We start from the raw sequence: 21,537 nt of genomic DNA, 5'->3' as shown, positions 1-21,537 counted from the left end.
TTGTCGATGACAACAAAGATAGCGTCATTTCCGCGCTTGGACTTTGGAAATCCAGTCACGAAGTCCATTTCGATATGATCAAACTTCCATTCCGGAATAGCAAGAGGTTGGAGGAGACCAGCTGGTCGTTGGTGTTCTGCTTTCACTCTTCGCAAGAGTGAAAGCAGAACACCAACGACCAGCTGGTCTCCTCCAACCTCTTGCTATTCCGGAATGGAAGTTTGATCATATCGAAATGGACTTCGTGACTGGATTTCCAAAGTCCAAGCGCGGAAATGACGCTATCTTTGTTGTCATCGACAAGCTCTCTAAAGTGGCTCATTTCCTTCCTATCAAAGAATCCATCACAGCAGATCAGCTGGCAGAGCTCTACACCTCCAGAATTGTCTCCTTACACGGCATTCCACAATTGATTTCTTCTGATCGTGGAAGCATCTTCACCTCTAAGTTCTGGGACTCCTTCCAGAAGGCCATGGGCACTAATATTCGCTTCAGCACAGCTTTCCACCCTCAAACTAGTGGCCAAGTCGAGCGAGTCAATCAAATTCTTGAAGATATGCTCAGGGCTTGTGTCATTTCCTTTGGCATGAAATGGGAAGATTGTCTTCCATATGCTGAATTCTCCTACAACAACAGCTTCCAAGCGAGTTCGGGCAAGGCCCCATTCGAGATTCTCTATGGCAGAAAGTGCCGTACTCCTCTCAATTTCAGAGACTGGTGAACGTCAACTTCTTGGCAATGACTTAATCACTGAAGCTGAAGAAATGTGTAAAGTCATCCGTGATAATCTCAAAGCCGCGCAATCGCGCCAGAAGAGCTACTATGATAGTAAGCATCGTGATTTGGCTTTCGAGATCGGAGACCATGTCTACCTCCGCGTCTCTCCTATGAAAGGCACTCGTCGCTTCGGTATCAAAGGGAAGCTTGCCCCTAGATACGTGGGCCCTTTCAAGATCATTGGCAAAAGAGGCGACCTCGCCTATCAACTTGAGCTCCCTTCCAACTTCGCGAACGTGCACGATGTGTTCCACGTGTCACAGCTCCGCAAGTGCTTCAAGACGCCTAAGCGCACTATCGACTTCGAAGAGATTGACCTCCAAGAAGATTTGTCTTATCATGAGCACCCAGTTGCTATTCTTGAAGAAACTGAGCGCAAGACTCGCAACAAGTCTATCAAATTCCTCAAAGTGAAGTGGTCGCACCATTCCGACCGGGAAGCCACCTGGGAACGCGAGGACCATCTCCGTTCCGAATATCCGGAGTTCTTTCAGTCCTAGATCTCGGGACGAGATCCTCTCGTAGTGGTGGAGTGTTGTAACACCCCGCATGTAACTTGCCATATTTGTAACTCCGACTCTTGCCATTTCCGGCTATGTGATATGTTTTTCCCTCCGTTGTTGGGTTTTGTCTTTCGTTTTGTATTTTGTCATGTCATGCATTTTCATATCATATCATCATGTGCATTGCATTCGCATACGTGTTCGTCTCATGCATCCGAGCATTTTCCCCGTTGTCCGTTTTCCAATCCGGCGCTCCTATCTCCTCCGGTGCACCCCTCTAGTTTTCTTTCGTGTGCGTGTGTCAAACTTTCTCGGAGTGGACCGAGGCTTGTCAAGTGGCTTTAATATACCACCCGGAATCTACCGGTCAAGTTTCGTTCCATTCGGAGGTCGTTTGGTACTCCAACGGTTAACCGGGCCTCCGCAATGTCCATTTGATTGTCCAGCAAAAACCCCCTCCAAAACCAGCCCAAAACCCACCAAACTCTCTTCCATGCTCTAGGTCGTTCGATCACGATCGTGTGGGCGAAAACCGCACCTCATTTGGAGTCTCCTAGCTCCCTCTACCTATTTATAGGTGGACATCCCGATATACATTTGCAGACGAAACCCTAACCCTCTCCCTCCGCGCCGCGCCGGACGCGTCCGCCCGCGCCGGACACGTCCGCCGCGCCGCCCGGCCAACCCGCGAGCGCCACGTGGCCCGCCTCCGTCTCGCCCCGCCGCCGGCCCGCAGGCCCGTCGCCGGCGCCCCGCCGCCGCGCGCCCCGGCCCCCGCCGCCCGCCGCCGGCCGGCCCCGCCATCTCCGCCGCCGGCGCCCGTGCCCCGCCGCCCGGAGCTCGCCGACCCCGCCGTCCTCTCCTCCTCCGGCGACCGGCGCCGCCGCCCCGCTCCTCCTCCCTCCGGCGCCTCTTCCTCCCACCGGCGGCCCAGCCCCGATCGAGATCTGGATCGATCTCTCTGTGGTGTGGTGACGCGTTGACTTTTTCCCCCGAGATCCCGTTATTTTTTCTAAGTCCCAGAAACTTTTCAGTATATGCTCCTGTTCCCGATGCGATAACTTTGTGCATGTAGCTCCGATTCGTGCGTATAATATGTCAAATTGTTCGTCTCGTGATGCTCTTCATTTTGTTCAATTGCATCATTTTCATTAGAGGTCATCTTGATGCCCAAATCTTCGTTGGAAGAGGGCTAGTTGCTGTTATTCTCTGGTTCTTATCAGAACTTGGAGATTTGTCATTTTTGTATCATTTATTCTGTGCATCTTTTGAGCATGAGCTCTACATGTGTTTTGAAGTATGCCATGCCATCTTTCCAGTGGTATAGTCCATGTATTTTTGTGATCTATGTGGTGACTAGCACAAGCATGCAAAGTAGGCCCCGTAATATTTCTGATTTCAGGGACTTAGTGATTTCTCTAAGTCCTCGTCTGCTGTAATTTTGTTGACATGAAAACTTGATGCTACAGAGAGATCCATGCATATTTTGGAGATGTTCAGTAAGGATGTTTTGTAGCTATAGTTGTAATTGATCCATTCCTGCAATTTTTGCAATTTTAGAGTACTATAGCATGACTCAATCTTGCTCTACTTTTGCTATAAAATATTTCTGGCAGATTCTTAACATGACATGCATTTTTGCCAAGCTTATTGTAGTTGATCCATACATGCTATGCAATTGTTCTTGCCATGGATAGCTTCATAAACATGCCATCTTGCTGTAGGTATGCTTGGTTTGTCATGCATTGCTCTGTAGTGAGTGCTTCAAGCTCACAAAGAGGCCTACATATTAATATTTCTGCCATGCTCTGTTTTCTGCTAAGTCTGAAACCTGATAACGAAACTTGCTATGTTTACATGCTTGCCATCATATCTTCTGGTCCTTGTTGGCTTATGGTCAGTAAGGGACTTTTGTCATGTGCATTTAGTAGAACACTACTATGCCTTGTTTTGCAATGTTAAGTTCCTGTAGCATGTTGATTTCGTGCTCTGAACATTGCTACCTGATGCTGATTTCTGCCATGTCCAGTTTTTCACTAAGTCTGTGAACCTATAATCTTTTGCACTTTTGCCATGCTTGTTTGAGCTTGTTATGTTGTGAACTAGCCGTAGCTCAGTGTTCATCTTTTGTCAAGCATCTCCTGTAGATTACTGCCATGTGCTTTGTTGCTATGTTGGGGTGCTGTAGCATTGTTACTTGTTGCATTTGAAGTGCTATCTTGCTGTTTATCGCAGATTAGTGTCATTCTTGTTTTGCTTGCCATTTGCAAACCGTGCATCCGATTCCGGTGATCTTTATATCGATTTCGACCGAAATCATCTCATCTTTCCAGTGGCATGCTTGGTTTGCCAAGTTACTGCCATGTTCATCATTTTCCTTCCGGAGCACGCATATGCATCGCATATCATATCTTGCATATCATACATGTTTTGCATCATGTTGCTTGCGCATTTCTCGTGTTGATTGTGGTACCGTTTGCTTGTGTTCTTGTCTTGGGTAGAGCCGGGAGACGAGTTCGTGAACGAGGAACCTGTCGAGTACGCTTACGAGGATCAAGCTTTCGACAACTCTGAGAACCTTGCAGGCAAGATGACCACCCCTCGAAATCACTTCTATCTTTGCTATACTAGTTGTTCGCTCTATTGCCATGCTCGCTACCTATCACTTGCTATATCATGTCTCCTATTTCAGCCTTGTCAGCCCCTAACCATCCTTTCCTAGCAAACCGTTGTTTGGCTATGTACCGCTTTTGCTCAGCCCCTCTTATAGCGTTGCTAGCTGCAGGTGAAGTTGAAGTTGTTCCATATCGGAACATGGACATGTTGGGATATCACAATATCTCTTATTTAATTAATGCATCTATATATTTTGGTTAAGGGTGGAAGGCTCGGCCTTATGCCTGGTGTTTTGTTCCACTCTTGCCGCCCTAGTTACTGTTATACCGGGATGATGTTCCTTGAGTTTGCGTTCCTTACGCGGTCGGGTGATTTATGGGACCCCCTTGACAGTTCGCCTTGAATAAAACTCCTCCAGCAAGGCCCAACCTTGGTTTTACCATTTGCGACCTATACCTTTTTCCCCGGGTTTTCTAGAGCCCGAGGGTCATCTTTATTTTAAACCCCCGGGCCAGTGCTCCTCTGAGTATTGGTCCAAACTGTCAGTCGCCGGTGGCCACCAGGGGCAACTTTGGTCTGGCCTATCGGAAGCTTGGACAATCCGGTGTGCCCTGAGAACGAGATATGTGCAGCTCCTATCGGGATTTGTCGGCACATTCGGGAGGCTTTGCTGGTCTTGTTTTACCATTGTCGAGATGTCTTGTAAACCGGGATTCCGAGACTGATCGGGTCTTTCCGGAAGAAGGTTTATCCTTCGTTGACCGTGAGAGCTTATGATGGGCTAAGTTGGGACACCCCTGCAGGGTATTATCTTTCGAAAGCCGTGCCCGCGGTTATGAGGCAGATGGGAATTTGTTAATGTCCGGTTGTAGATAACTTGTCACTTGACCCAATTAAAATACACCAAGTGCGTGTGTAGCCGTGATGGTCTCTTCTCGGCGGAGTCCGGGAAGTGAACACGGTCTGTGTTATGTATGACGTAAGTAGGTGTTCAGGACCTCTTCTGGGTCATTGTTAGATGACGCCCGTCCCATTGCTTCTCTTCTCGCTCTCATTTGCGCAAGTTAGCCACCATATATGCTTTTGCCGCTGCAGCTCCACCTCTTTGCACCTCCTTGTCCTATAAGCTTAAATAGTCTTGATCTCGCGGGTGTGAGATTGCTGAGTCCCCGTGACTCACAGATACTTCCAACACCAGTTGCAGGTGCCGACGATGCCAGTGCAGACGATGGCGTCGATCTCAAGTGGGAGTTCGACGAGGAACGTGGTCGTTACTATGTGTCTTTTCCTGATGATCAGTAGTGGAGCCCAGTTGGGACGATCGGGGTTCTAGCACTTGGGGTTGTCTTATTTTCATCTGGATTTTGGCCGTAGTCGGTCTATATGATTGTATTTTGGATGATGTATGAATGATAATTATGTATTGTGTGAAGTGGCGATTGTAAGCCAACTCTTTATCCCATTCTTGTTCATTACATGGGATTTTGCGAAGATGACCCTTCTTGCAACAAAACCACTATGCGGTTATGCCTCTAAGTCGTGCCTCGACACGTGGGAGATATAGCCGCATCGTGGGCGTTACACATACATCAAGTGTTCTCAAATCCTTAAAGACTCAATCCTATAAGATAAATTCAAAGAGAAAACTTAATCCATTACAAGAGAGTAGAGGGGGAGAAACATCATAAGATCCAACTATAATAGCAAAGCTCGCGATACATCAAGATCATATCACCTCAAGAACACGAGAGAGAGAGAGATCAAACACATAGCTACTGGTACATACCCTCAGCCCCGAGGGTGAACTACTCCCTCCTCGTCATGGAGAGCGCCGGGATGATGAAGATGGTCCCCGGTGAGGGATCCCCCCCTCCGGCAGGGTGCCGGAACAGGGTCCCGATTGGTTTTTCGTGGCTACAGAGGCTTGCGGCGGTGGAACTCCCGATCTATTCTGTTCTCTGATGGTTTTAGGGTATATGGATATATATAGGCGAAAGAAGCCGCTCAGGGGAGCCACGAGGGGCCCACGAGGGTGGAGGGTGTGCCCAGCGGGGTGGGCGCGCCCCCTGCCTCGTGCCTTCCTCATTGCTTCCCTTACATATACTCCAAGTCTTCTGGATTGCTTCCGTTCCAAAAATAACTCTCCCGAAGGTTTCATTCCGTTCGGACTCCGTTTGATATTCCTTTTCTGTGAAACACTGAAACAAGGAGAAAACCAGAAACTGGCACTGGGCTCTGGGTTAATAGGTTAGTCCCAAAAATAATATAAAAGTGTTTAATAAAGCCCATAAACATCCAAAACAGATGATATAATAGCATGAATACTTCATAAATTATAGATACATTGGAGACGTATCAGGGATACGACTGGCACGCCCCTCCCTCAACTCTATATATAGTGGGGAGGCGCAGGGGGCAGCCAACCCTTCCATGCTTGCCATGTCTCCCTCCCATTACTCCTCCTCCTCCATGTTCCGTTAGCGCTTGGCGAAGCGCTGCCAGAATTCTGCTGCCACCACCACCATGATGTCGTCGTGTTGGTTCAGATCTCATCTACCTCCTCTCCCTCACTTGCTGGGTCAAGAAGGGGAGGACACCGTCGAGCCGTACATGTGCTAAACTCGAAGGCGTCATCCGTTCCACACTAGATTGCACTACAAAAAAAGACACATCCGTGACATTTTGGGCCGAACAAAATTTATTTCTGTCATGCTTATGACACTTCTATGACGATAATTATGACAAAACCCGGTATCATCATAGATGTGGTGGGCTCCTACTTCTATGACAAAAAATCATGACCGAAAATGGGCTTTTCGTCTTGGGCGGGCGGGAGACGCAGCTGCATGACATTCTTTGGGCCGTCCATGACGGAAAAAAACATGGTAGAAGCGAGGGCGAGGAAAATATCGGGGAGTTCTCGGTTATGGTGGGTGGGGCAGGGGCCGAGCGATGCACGTTTCTCTCGTACTCGTGCGAGGCGTTGGGCTCTAACTAAACCCGAGCGAGGCGTTCGCCTATTGAACTCGAGCGATTGCACTGCAGGCTACGCGTTACTGAACCCGAGCGATCGATCGATCTGGCTGTTAACTGAACCCGATCGAGTGATTCCTTCGCTACTGCTGCTAACTGAAGCTGATCGAACCTGCTGCCTCTTGATGAACAGTGAGTGTTGTTGGGGGGGTTGGATGAACAGTTCCTGGTGGGGGTTGGATGAACAGGACCCCATGGTAGTAGAGGCCGTTGCCGCTGGATGAACAAGACCTCGATCGGGTCGATTTTGGGTGGATGAACATGACCCCGTGGAGGGCTGGTTGAACAGTAGCTGGTGGAGGGCTGGATGAATAGTGGCCCATGGAGGTGTGGTTGAACAGGACCGCGTGGAGAGGGCTGGTTGAACAGTAGCCGGTGGAGGAGCGGTGGAGGCTGGATGAATAGGAGCCCGTGGATGAATACTCGCAGGTGGAGGCTGGAGGAGGTCGACGGTGGATGAACAGTAGCCCGTGGAGGCTAGAGGAGGTCGACAGTGGAGATGAACAGTAGCCCGTGGAGTCCCGTTTTGTGGGATGCCACACCCCTCCCGATGAACAGGACCCCCGTTTCGACCGTAGCGCTCCAACATAAGTCCGTTTCCTCCGTTTTGCGGTATGCCACACCCCTCCATATCAACAGGACCCCATTTTGACCGTAGGAGGTCCAAGAGAAGTATGTTTCCTCTGTTTTGTGGTACGCCAAACCCCTCCCAAGAAACAGGATCCCGTTTCGACCATGGACGGTCGAACAGAAGGCCGTCTCCTCCGTTCTGTAGTTCGCCAGGCCTTGTTTCGATCGGCTGTTCCGTCCAAGCCGGTTGGCCCCCGATGAACACGATGCATTCCGTTCCGACCAAGCCGATTGGCTCCCGATGAACACGATGACGCAGTTTCTCCATTCTGACCCAGCCATGTACACGAGCCCTGGCCGTACGTATGCGCGAGTAGGCGTTCGAGACCCCGCCCGTATGTACATACGTGACCGTATTTACTTTCTTGTACCCTGGTTGTATACGTGTACATGCTACGTTCGCACCTCTACTATGACACGTGCCCTTCCTTACTCGGCCACGGTTCATCGCTGCAGCCTGCAGACAGACCGATCGAGACTAGTATGTACGTACACGTTCGCGACCAGAATGACAACGCGACGTACGCTTCGACTAGGTGGGTCCCGACTGTCAGGGAGGATAAGGAGGCACTTCCTTGCATGCGAAGATGTAGGTGGTGGGTCCCAGCAGTCAGGGGGCGAATCATTTTTTTGCCCGTAATATGGAGGCACTTCCTTGCGTGCAAAGATGTAGCTGGTGGGTCCCAACAGTCAGGGGGGGAACATTTTTTTTTGCGAAATACGGTGGCCCGTCCGATGGGTCCATGCTGTCAGGTGGAGGAATCATTATTTTCCGCGTAATAAGGAGGCACTTCCTTGCTGCGGCCGTGGACCCAGCTATCAGCCTCTCCACGTATAGTACTCTTCCGATGGAAGTCGTTCCTTGAACACATTGACCACGCCGCGCCGAGAGCACCAAGGCGGTGGACGACGGCGAGGCCTAGGAAGGGGACGACACGGAGCCGGGGAAGACGCGGAAGTGGATGCCCACGCGGAGAGGAGTACGAGGGTTAACTGGTTCAGCTGCGGTGTGAGGCTATTGTCGCCGCAGAATAACAGGGGGTGTGGGTGAGTATAGGGATGGCCTGGCCAGCGGTGGGAGTAGTAGGTGGCGGTGGGGCCTCCGCGGCAGCACAGCCGACCACGGGAGGCAGTAGCACACGGTGGATTGGACGGCTGGAGCAAGAAACTTAGAGGTTGAACATGACGACCGTTGGATGTTAACAATCCAACGGTCACTGGCGAATCGTCAGCAAGGCAAGTAACACATTGATCATACTCTTTTCATACCCAGTTTTTATGCATTAGTTTCAAACCCCTCAAACACTGCATGATTAGGTTGTGATTAACATGTGGTACCGGGATGTAGATGATGAGATAGAACCTATTGCCCTTTATTATCAAACCCTTGGGAGTTACTTCTACGCTGTGCTTATATTGCCATGCTATGCTTGTAGACATGGATCGGTTTTGAGTGTATCCATGACAGAAGTGAGATTGTTAATTAATGGTTAACTTAAGGTGGCTACTTAAATACACATCTGGGTGGATTGGTTGCGGGCACCTGGAGAATCTAGTGTTGTCCTAGGATATCCCGGAGTACCCGTGTGATCATCCTATGGTTCGCCACCCAGGCTCAAAGGGATCATAAGATTATTCATGCTAGAAATTTCCGTGTGAAGCCACAAGCTATTATGGGCTCTAGCATAGTCAAGTATGTTGCATGACCTCTTCCAGTGGTAGGCTAGCAGATGTAGGGGATGTAGGTTGGTACTGTCTACCCAGGGTTAGAGCTAATGCTTCTGAAAGACTGTGTCCCGGTCATCCGTTTCTTAATCACCCTGTCGTGCGAGAAATCCAACGGAGGAGATCGAGTCTTGTGGGGAAAAGTGCGCAAACCTCTGTAGAGTGTACAAACTAATCATGGTTAGCCGTGTCCCTGGTTATGGACATCTTGAGTATCTGGTTCTTGGATTATCATGTTGATCTCATCACTCTAAATTAATTTGTTGGGTTGTTAATTACTTGTTTAATTAGGATTGAGTTGGAGGAACCTTCTCAATGTTTAACAACTACCATGATAGCTAAACAATATGTTCCTTTGTTGTAGGGAAAAATTGGCTTTTCGCAAAACATTATAATAGTAGAGCCTCCACCAGCCATATATGCATGTAGTGTTAGCATTTACCTGTTCATTGCTCTACTGTGTTATCTTGCCAGCATATTCCATGTGCTGACCCGTTTCGGGCTGCAACATGTCATGTTGTAGACTTTGCAGACGACGAGTAAGGAGCCATAGGTCGTGGTCTTTCACTCAGTGATGCCGTTGGAGTTGATGGACTCACTTTATCTTCCAAGCTTCCCGCTGTTATCTTATTTAGATGGCCTTAAGCCATATTTATTGTAATAAGTTCTCTCTTGAGACTATCGATGTAATAAGTGTGTGATTGCTACTCTATTATAAATCCTTCGAGTACTGTGTGTGTCAGCATTACCGATCCAGGGATGACACTTATGCACAGAGATTTGACCGTCTGAGGTCTGATCGCTACAAGATGGTATCAGAGCACACGCTGAATGTAGGACACGACCACTAAGTTGAGCCATAGGTCACTCTTCTCTACTCATTTCTGACTCCTCTCCATTTTCTACTCTATAGGATGGCGGACTCAAGGAACAAATTTGCACAACCGGATGAAGACACACCCTTTGGACGACACTTGAAGGAAGTCTCTAGGTACCTGAACATCGGAATACCAAGCTTCACCGGGACCTACACCGCCACTTTACCAGAAGAGGAGCATTGGATGATTCGAGTTCAAGTTCCAGGAAGGACATTCACACCAGTCACTGAGCCCATAGAGTTTTCCTTTGATGCACCAACCTAGAGTCTAGGTAAGAGCATGGCAGCCCACATCGCCATGGGACGCATCGACGAAGTTTATCACAAGGATCTTAAGGACACCATCTACCAGATATGTGGGCGTCGAGATGAGCAATGGGAGATGATCAGCACCAGGAGGGACAGGATCATTGCAGCTTTCATCCAGGAGTTAAACCAGCACATCCGCCGACAAGAGAAACAGATGTGTGCAAGCATGATAGACCTGAAGAAGGTGATGACAAGGAACATGGAGCTAGAAGAGGAACTCAAGTCTACATACGATGGATACGAGGAGGAAATCGCAATACTAGTGGAGAAGAATGACAACCTGACAAGGAAGCTAGGAGTATTCATGGGAGATCCCGCGCCAGGAGGAGATGACGACCATCGCGACGACATCCGTTCTGAGGACTACATCATCATCGGCGACACCGACTCCGACCCCGACAGTAGTGATGATGACTATGAAGACGAAGCTGGAGCGGATATCATGGAGTCTTCCATCGATCAAAATTTCTAGTAGACCACCACAATATCAGTAGTATTCCCCCCATGTATATATTAGTAGTCCGAGCACTGTAACGATAGTTAGATCGATTGTATGCCCTTGCTTGAATTGATTTTGGTGTGATATGAATGTGTTTGTCTCATGTGCATATGGGTAGTGCTTTCTCATTAGACCTCATTCTATTCTAATCTCTCCCCTCTAAACCCATCAGATGCCTCCGAGACGTGACCCCGGATTTGTCTTCCCACCGGAGCTCACCCACTTGATCCAACAGCAGAATGCCTTGATGTAACTAGTAGTACAGAACCAAGGCAACAACAACAACAACAACAACAACAATAAAAACAACAACAACAACCCACTGCCACCACCTCCATTTGACAACTTAGCCTGTTTTCTGAGGTTACAGCCACCGGTGTTTTCCAGTAGCACCGAGCCAATAGTTGCTGATGACTGGCTACGCAGGATAGGAAGGGAGTTGACCACCGCAGGTTGCACAGATGCTGAGAAGGTGCGTTTTGCCGCACATCAATTGGATGGACCCGCAACCTCATGGTGGGAGAATTACACAGCCACTTTTCCTATAGCCAATGTCACTTGGGAGCAGTTTCAGCAAGCATTCTGCACTGCTCATGTGTCAACTGGAGCTATGAGCATGAAGAAGCGTGAGTTTTGCAACTTGCGCCAAGGAAACCGTACCGTGGGGCAGTACGTGCATGAGTTCAACAAGTTAGCTCGCTATGCCCCGGATGATGTGGCCATAGATGCTGCAAAGCAGGAGAAGTTTATGGAAGGGCTGAATGATGAGATGAGTATGCAGTTAATGGTGGCAACATTTAACAACTACCAGGAGTTGGTAGACAAGGCTCTTATGTTTGAAGGGAAGCAGCAGCAGATTGAGAGCCGCAAGAGGAAGAATGGACAATGGAAGTACAATTCAGGAGCCCAGCAGAAGCCTCGTTTTACCCTGAACTCGGGAGGATATACCCATAACCATGGAGGCCATACCCACAATTGAGGAAGTTCGCATAACCACAGTGGCCCCAAGAATGGAAACGGGAATGGAGCAAGCAGCAATCAGAACCGCTCTAACCCCGCAACGCCCGCCAAGAAGGATCTAAGTCACATTACTTGTTTCAAGTGCGGGAATACTGGACACTACGCCACTGAGTGCCCTGAGCCCAAGAATGGAAATGGCAATGGAAGCTCTGGGAAGAAGCCCAACCCTTTCACCAGGGGACAAGTGAACCACGTGAACATGGAGGAGGTTGAAGAGCAGCCAGATGCAGTTATCGGTAAGTTTTTGGTTAAGTCATTTACCGCTCTTGTTCTTTTTGATACTGGTGCATCACATTCATACATTTCAAGGGGATTTGTACCCACCTTAGCCCTTAGGACACCCTTGTTAGTAAGCTCACCAGGTGCAGAGTATATGGCCAGCCGATGGTGCGACCGGATACCCTTAACCATTGGTAGCCATGTTTTCCCCTCAGACCTAATAATCTTGGAGTCAGAAGGATTGGATATGATACTAGGAATGGACTGGCTATTGAAGTATGGAGGAAACATTGACTGTGATAGTAGGTCAATTCTGCTCACCACCCCAGAGGGAAAAAGGATTAAGTATGTATCCAGGCATGCACCAAGGAGGACCCAAGTAAATTCCCTCTCAGGAGTTGTTCAGGAGGAAGTGCGTGTAGTGAAGGACTCCCGGATGTATTTCCAGAGGAGTTACCAGGCATGCCGCTAGATCATGACATTGAGTTTTTGATAGAGTTGTTGACAGGCACCGAACCAATATCGAAGAGACCATACCGGATGCCCGCGAATGACCTGGAGGAGATCAAAAAGCAGATTAAGGAGTTACTGGAGAAAGGTTACATTCGACGAAGTTTGTCACCGTGGGGAGCCCCAGTGCTCTTGGTTGAGAAGAAGGATGGATCCTTGAGAATGGTTGTTGATTATCGGGCATTGAATGAAGTGACGATCAAGAACAAGTAGCCACTGCCGATGATCAACGATTTTTTTGACCAGCTGCAAGGAGCAAAAGTGTTTTCAAAGATCGACCTATGATCGGGATACCACCAGCTGAAGATTCGAGAACAGGATATACCTAAGACAACCTTCACCACAAGGTACGGGCTATACGAGTACACGGTTATGTCATTCGGATTGACTAATGCCCCTACCTATTTCATGAGTATGATGAATAAGGTGTTCATGGAGTTCTTGGATAAGTTTGTTGTGGTGTTCATTGATGATATTTTGGTATACTCGAAGAATGAAGAGGAACACAAGGAGCATTTGCGTCTAGTTCTCGAGAAGCTCAGGGAACATCAGCTATATGCCAAGTTCAGCAAATGTGAGTTTTGGTTGAAGGAAGTAGGATTTCTTGGACATGTTATATCAGGAGAAGGTATAGCAGTAGACCCTACCAAGGTTAAGTCTGTCACTGATTGGCTATCACCCACCTCAGTAGGAGAGATCCGCAGTTTTCTTGGACTCGCGGGATATTATCGGAGATTCATCAAGAATTTCTCTAAGATTGTGAAGCCCATGACGGAGTTGTTGAAGAAGGACACCAAGTTCAAATGGACAGATGAATGTGAGGCAAGTTTCCAGGGGCTGAAGAAACGTTTGGTTACAGCTCCAGTTCTGATTCTGCCGGATATACGCAAGGACTTCCAAGTGTATTGCGACGCATCTCGCTTAGGACTTGGAGGTGTACTTATGCAAGATGGAAGAGTTGTTTCATATGCCTCACGACAGCTTCGACCACATGAGTTGAATTATGCCACACATGATTTGGAGTTAGCAGCCATAGTGCATGCACTCAAGACCTGGAGACATTTTCTTATTGGAAATCGTTGTGATGTGTACATGGATCATAAGAGTTTGAAGTACATTTTCACACAGAAGGAGCTGAATCTCAGGCAGAGGAGATGGTTGGAGCTTATAAAGGATTATGACATGAAGCTGCACTATCATCCAGGCAAGGCCAATGTCGTAGCAGACGCTTTGAGCCGGAAGAGTTACGCCAATACCCTCGTAAGCGGAGGATTACCAAAGGAGTTAGCCGAAGATCTCAGGGAGCTTCGTTTGGAGATAGTCCCTAGATGTTTTGTTGCAGCATTGGAGGTTCAGTCAACATTATTGGGAAAGATTCGAGAAACTCGGAAGGATGACAAGGAAATTGCCGAGATAAAGGAGAGAATGACCAAGGAAAAGCCAAAGGTTTTCGTGAGGATGAGCACGATACCTTGTGGTTTGAGGACTGTGTTTATGTGCCCAATAATGCCGAGATCAGGAAGTTGATACTACAGGAAGCTCATGACTCGCCATACTCGATACACCCCGGAAACACCAAGATGTATTTGGATTTAAAGGAGCGTTTCTGGTGGACTGGTATGAAGAAGGATATTGCCGAGTATGTAGCCGTATGTGATGTCTGTCAGAGAGTGAAGGCAGAACATCAGAAGCCAGCAGGATTACTGCAACCTATGCCGATACCCGAATGGAAGTGGGACAAGCTTGGCATGGATTTCATCACCGGATTGCCCAGGACCCGATCGGGATATGATTCTATCTAGGTAGTAGTGGATCGTTTGACAAAAGTGGCTCACTTTATCCCTCTGAAAACCACCTATACAAGTGCGAAGTTGGCCAAGATATATATGACCCGGATAGTATGTCTGCATGAAGTTCCGAGGACCATCGTATCTGATAGAGGGACCCAGTTTACTTCAAAGTTTTGGCACCAGCTGCACCAAACTTTGGGGACCAGGCTAGAGTTTAGTACAACCTTTCATCCGCAGACAGATGGACAGACCGAGAGAGTCAATCAGATTCTGGAGGACATGTTGAGAGCTTGTGCGCTAGATTATGGATCTAGTTGGGATGATAATTTGCCCTACGCAGAGTTCTCATACAACAACAGCTATCAGGCCAGTTTGAAGATGGCACCTTTCGAAGCTTTCTATGGAAGAAGATGCAGAACACCGTTGATGTGGGATGAAGTTGGAGACCGTCAGTTGTTTGGACCAGATTTGATCAAAGAGTCCGAAGAGAAGGTTAAGCTGATTCGAGATAGACTGAAGATAGCTCAGTCCAGGCAGAAGAGTTATGCAGACTCGAAACACAAGGAGGTAGTCTATGAAATCGAAGACAGAGCCTATCTTCGTGTGTCACCTCTGCGAGGAGTTAAACATTTTGGAGTCAAGGGAAAGTTAGCCCCGAGATTTGTAGGACCATACCGAGTCTTGGAACGTATGGGAGAGGTGTCCTACAAGTTGGAGTTACCCGAAGGACTATCAGGAGTTCATGATGTGTTTCACGTTTCCCAGTTGAAGAATGTCATGCTGAGATGGCCGATATTCCTTTGAGAGATACAGTGCCCCTGGAAGCAATTCAGTTGGATAGTGATTTGACCTATGAGGATAAACTTGTCAAGATTCTCGAGTTTGCCAGCAAAGTTACATGCAGCAAGGTTATCAAGTTTTGCAAAGTTCAGTGGAGCCACCATACCGAGGATGAAGCCACCTGGGAACGAGAGGAAGATCTATGGAAAGACCACCCACACCTATTTTCTAGCCAACCCGAATCTCGAGGACGAGATTCATCTTAAGGGGGGTAGGTTTGTAACATCCCAAATTTTCAATTTGGAATGTTATACATAGGACATCATATGCATATCATATTTTATTTGCATTTTGGCGTGATCCTAAAAATACTAAGCAACTCAAGGACCCACGGTGAGAGTTGGGGATTTTATTTTTTTTCATATTTGAATTTTCTCAAATATTGAAAAGGGGATCATTTTGGTTTTAATTATTTTCTCTCCAAAAATATTTCAAATTAAAATATATTAGAGGAGATAATATGACTTCTCCAAAATAAATGAAATATTGGAGGAAAAAGGTTAAAATCAAATAAATAATTTTATTTGGGTTTTATTGCTATTTTATTTGAATTAGAAAAAATATGCATTTTTCAAAAATTGCATTTTAGGCCAAGAAAATGTTCACTTTGTTCTAAATATTTTATTTAGACGGTGAAAATTGTTTTGGCATTTTTCGATTTTATTTTTACTTATTTAGAATTTTTCTCGGCGGAATCTTATTTTAAAAAAAAGAAAAAATTCTTCCGGACCGAACTAGGTCGAGGCCCAGCCGCGCGCCTCCCGCTCCGACTCGGGAGAGGACTCCCGAGCGCCGCCGCCGCCATGGACGTGTCCGTCCCGGACACGCCGCCGCGCCCCCTCCCCCAAGCACCCAGCGCCCCCGGCCTTTAAACCCCGCCGCCGCCGCCCCTCGCCACAACCCCGAGCCGCGCCGCCAGCCCCGCCTCCTGCGCCGCAGCTGCCTAGCGCCGCCGCCGCCGTTGCCGCTAGCTGCCGCCTAGTGCCGCCGCCGCCGCATCCCGCTGCCGCGCCACCGTCGCCTAGCCCCGCCGGAGCCGCTGCCTCATGCCACCCCGTCTGCCGGAGCCGCCGGATCCGTCGCCTTTTTTTCGGTTTAGGTAAACCAATCAGTTTTTTTAGAAAACCCTAGGTGCGTTTTTTTTCTCTAGACCGGTTTGGTTTTTCTTCGGTTTAGTTATTGAGTAAACGTTCGTTCGTTCATTTTAATGAACGAATTCGTTCTTTAGCCTCTGTTAGCGGACGTTCGTCCGCTAGATTTTTTTCTTTTTCTGTTTATTTTCGGCCCGGGACCTATCCATGATTATTTTTATCGCAGATTAGCCCCTGATCTTCAAACCCTCGCCGTTTCTTAATCGTTTGTCCAAATCCAGTGAAACCAACGCCAAAATCTTCGTCTTGAGCCCCTCTTTCTGTTTAATCAATTTGAACAAGGTTATGACAATTTAAAATTTAGTTTCAAGCAGATTTGAATTCGAGGTTCTTTTGAACGTAGTTTCAGTTCCGTAGCTCCGATTCGATTGATTCTTTTTGCAAATCGAAGCTCTTCAGTTGAACTTTCAGATTTGATCTTCTTATTTGAGTTTTACTCGTGCATCTTTGCTTGAGTGCTTATGTATGCTATTGTTCATTTGCGATAGAATTCCCGCAGTGCGAAGCGTGCTACTACGAGTCTCTAGGGTTTGCGGATCGTCAGCAAGGCAAGTAACACATTGATCTTACTCTTTTCATACCCAGTTTTTATGCATTAGTTTCAAACCCCTCAAACACTTCATTATTAGGTTGTGATTAACATGTGGGTATCGGGAAGTAGATGATGAGGTAGAACATATTGCCCTTTATTATCAAACCCTAGGGAGTTACTTCCACGCTATGCTTATATTGCCATGCTATGCTCGTAGACGTGGATTGGGTTTGAGTGTATCCATGACAGATGTGAGATTGTTAATTAATGGTTAACTTAAGGTGGCTACTTAAATACACATCTGGGTGGATTGGTTGCGGGCACCTGGAGAATCCAGTGTTGTCCTAGGATATCCCGGAGTACCCGTGTGATCATCCTATGGTTCGCCACCCAGGCTCAAAGGGATCATAAGATTATTCATGCTAGAAATTTCCGTGTGCAGCCACAAGCTATTATGGGCTCTATCATAGTCGAGTATGTTGCATGACCTCTTCCAGTGATAGGCTAGCAGATGTAGGGGATGTAGGTTGGTACTGTCTACCCAGGGTTAGAGCTAATGTTTCTGAAAGACTGTGTCTCGATCATCCATTTCTCAACCACCCTGTAGTGCGAGAAATCCAACGGAGGAGATCGAGTCTTGTGGGGAAAAGTGCGCAAACCTTTGCAGAGTGTACAAACTAATCATGGTTAGCCGTGTCCCCGGTTATGGACATCTTGAGTATCTGGTTCTTGGATTATCATGTTGATCTCATCACTGTAAATTAATTTGTTGGGTTGTTAATTACTTGTTTAATTGGGATTGAGTTGGAGGAACCTTCTCAATGTTTAACAACTACCATGATAGCTAAACAATATATTCCTTTGTTGTAGGAGAAAATTGGTTTTTTGCAAAACATTATAACAGTAGAGCCTCCACCAGCCATATATGCATGTAGTGATAGCATTTACCTGTTCATTGCTCAACTGTGTTATCTTGCCAGCATATTCCTTGTGCTGACCCATTTCGGGCTGCAACATGTCATGTTGCAGACTTTTCAGACGAAGAGTAAGGTGCGCTAGGTCATTGTCGTGTACTCAGCTATGCCGTTGGAGTTGATGGACTCACTTTATCTTCCAAGCCTTCTGCTGTTATCTTATTTAGATGGCCTTAAGCCATATTTATTGTAATAAGTTCTCTCTTGAGACTATCGATGTAATAAGTGTGTGATTGCTACTCTGTTATAAATCCTTTGAGTACTGTGTGTGTCAGCATTACCGATCCAGGGATGACACTTATGCACAGAGATCTGACTGTATGAGGTCGGATCGCTACAAGATGATGGGTTGCTAGAGTGACAGAAGCTTAAACCCTAGTTTATGCATTGCTTCGTAAGGGGCTGATTTGGATCCATATGTTTCATGTTATGGTTAGGTTTACTTTAGTTCTTCTTTCGTAGTTGCGGATGTTTGCGAGAGGGGTTAATCATAAGTGGGAGGCTTGTCCAAGGAAGGGCAGCACCCAAGCACTGGTCCATCCACGTATCAAATTATCAATGTAACAATCGCGAATCATATGAGCATGATGAAACTAACTTGACAGCAATTCCCATGTGTCCTCGCGAGCGCTTTGCTTTATATAAGAGTTCTTCCAGGCTTGTCCGTTGCTACAAAAAGGATTGGGCCACCTTGCTGCACCTTGTTTACTTCTATTACTTGTTACCCGTTATGATCACTACTAGGAAAAGGCCTGCTAGTGGCGCACCTATTTTGCCTACTAATGGCGCACTACAGGTGCGCCACTAACACCACGCCATTAAATTTTATTACTAATGGCGCACCACAGGTGCGCCATTAGTATACCAGATACTAATGGTGCACCATGTAATGCGCCATTAGTATACCATACGGTGCGCCATTAGAATGCCTCCCAGGGGGCAATATTTAACCATGTGCTCTGGCTTACTAATGGCGCACTTGTTGCTGATGCGCCACTAGTGTGCATTTTGCAGTGCGCCACTAAAGTTCTGGGTGGTGCACCACTAGTATGAATATTAGGGATTTTTTTTCTTTTCTGATATTTGCACAGGTTACAAAACATATTACTGCGCAGAATATAGACAACACAACATATAAACAACAGAGTTATCGAATACAATAGAAGATTAGTCTCCGAATACAATTCATCATATTAGTCTCCGAATTCAAAAGACCGAACAAAGTTAGAAATTACAAGTCTCAAAACCGTGAGTAGCAAGTTTGTCTTCACATTACAAGTCGATACTGATCATCTAAACTACCATCACATAGAAGAGAGCTGCGGTCATCATGATTAGCATCATCGCGGTGAAACTGGTCTTCATCCGGTTCCTTCTCCGCTCCCTCCTCTCTCCCACTAGATAGCGCGCGTATCTAGCTTCCGCTTCCTCCTCCGCCCTAGTGGTGTACCCTTTGTAACTGTTACCGTTGAAACGGTGAACCTGTCTCCGACACTCCTCCTAGTCGTCGTAGACTCCGGGAAACTTACCCTTGTACGCGACATACGATGGCATCTCTATGCACTAGCCAAACAAAACGTTAGTAGCAATTCACAGACAATACATAAGCAATATATAAGTATGCAACAAAAGGATCGGAAGAGAAAAGAAACACATTAATAGCATGATTCATGGTCCTACTAATAAATAGCATCGATTACATATAAGTTGAACGACTGTCCAAACCAAAGAGACATACAAGTTCATTAAAGTTCAATATTACAACATGAGCCAATCGACATTTCAGAACTACATAGCATCACTACTTTCGACTTGACTCAGGGACCGGAGCGTGGATGAAGCCGCCGTCTTTCGTGATGGTCATGAAATCGCGGGCGTTGTCAGCCTGCATTTGTAGCGTTGTTTCTATCTCACTGTTGGACGGTTGATGTCTGAGATAGAACTGCCCCGAGGTACGAAGGACATCTTGATGGATGATTTCCGCAAACTCCGACTGGATGCGAAAGAATTCTTGACTGATGTCCGCGTCCTGGATTGCCGACAAGCGTGCGGCCCAATCTTTGAGATTATTTGGTAGCAGAAGGTGATTATGGTCCCGTACGATCGCCCGCATGTGGTGGAGGGCGTAGTAGGCATCCTTCTGACCGCCAGGCGGCTGCTTGACGCAGGAGAACGTCGTATTGTGGCTGAAGATGTGCTTGCCGTACCTACGAACTGGCCTGCTGAAGGTGCCTCCAAATCTGGCGTAGCCGGGGAGAACATCATCAAGAACTTTCTTGATATTTGTGTAGTCTTTCTTCGACTGACGGTCCGGGTCGAAATACGTGGCCATGGAATATTTCGGGCTTAAGAGGATGAGGGTGCAATGTGTGTCACTGCACAAAACATGGAATGTTAGAAAAAAAGAACGATCGAAATCTAAGAAATCATATGTTACGGGGCGGTGAGGGGATGACTTACTCGGGAAAGTAAGGCACGAGGAAGTTATCCTTATCTGGGTTTGCCAGAATGACGCCTTCGAGGTATGAACTCGCGACTTGCCGGTCCCCAGCGCTGCCCAAGATCTTGGCACGCATGTAGAAGGGGTCGACTATCACGATGTCCGGGGTCTTGTCTCTAATGATCCGCATCTCCATACTCAGCGAAAATAGCCGAACGAAGGTGTAGTGCAGCGGATGAAGGTTAAACATAGCGAAGATGTCATCAAACCGCAGGACGATCGTACCCCCGATGGCGCTATCCACAAAGCCCTTGCCCTCTGGCACCTTGGCCACGAAAACCGGGTATGCCACATCATTCTCGGAGAGACGCCGCTTCTCCAAAGAAAGAACACTGTCATGCAGACTCCGCATAGCACCGGTTGCAGCATTGAGCAGATTAGTCGGTAGCATCGGCCTACCCGCCACATGCACCCTCCTCGAGATATCCTTAGGTGAAGGTGGCCCGTCCTGAGCACGGATCGTACTCGGTGCCGGCTGGCTCGCACCGCCCTTGTTATTCTTTCGTTTCCGTCCCTTCTTCCTCATCTCCTGTAATGGGATCGAGTTCTGCTCAGAGACCGCCTTCTTGAGTGTGTTGGGGCTGATAATATTCCGCACCTCGGCTATCTGAGGCTCGGTGAAGGCGGCAGCTGGAGGCGTCTCCTGAGAACTGAACGCCAGACGACGCCTGTTGCAATTGGGTTTCTCCGCGGTACCAGCTAGATCGCGGTCGTCTTTTTCAGGGTTGGGTTCTTGAGAAGGAGGCCCGAAGAATTCGTCACCGTACCCATGTTCGGCAAAGTACTTATCGACGTTGGTAAATGTACCGTCGTCGTTGTCGTCGTCGTCCGGATCCTGTGCCATATGCATGTCCGGATCCTGTGCCATAGGGATGTCCGGCATGTCCGGTAGCGTTGCGGCGGTCTTGCCATGGCTTGGCGCCGGCACGACTGGCGGTGTTGTCTGTGGGGTGGTGTCCCCCGCCCCCAAACGAATCTGGCTCTTCGGCCAAAGCAGGGGCCAGCTTACGCAGGCGCTGAGGGTCATCACAT

This window comes from Triticum aestivum, chromosome 2D (genome assembly GCF_018294505.1).
Source record: "Triticum aestivum cultivar Chinese Spring chromosome 2D, IWGSC CS RefSeq v2.1, whole genome shotgun sequence".
In the NCBI taxonomy this organism is placed as follows: Eukaryota; Viridiplantae; Streptophyta; class Magnoliopsida; order Poales; family Poaceae; genus Triticum; species Triticum aestivum.
Note: the sequence above shows the minus strand (reverse complement) of the source record.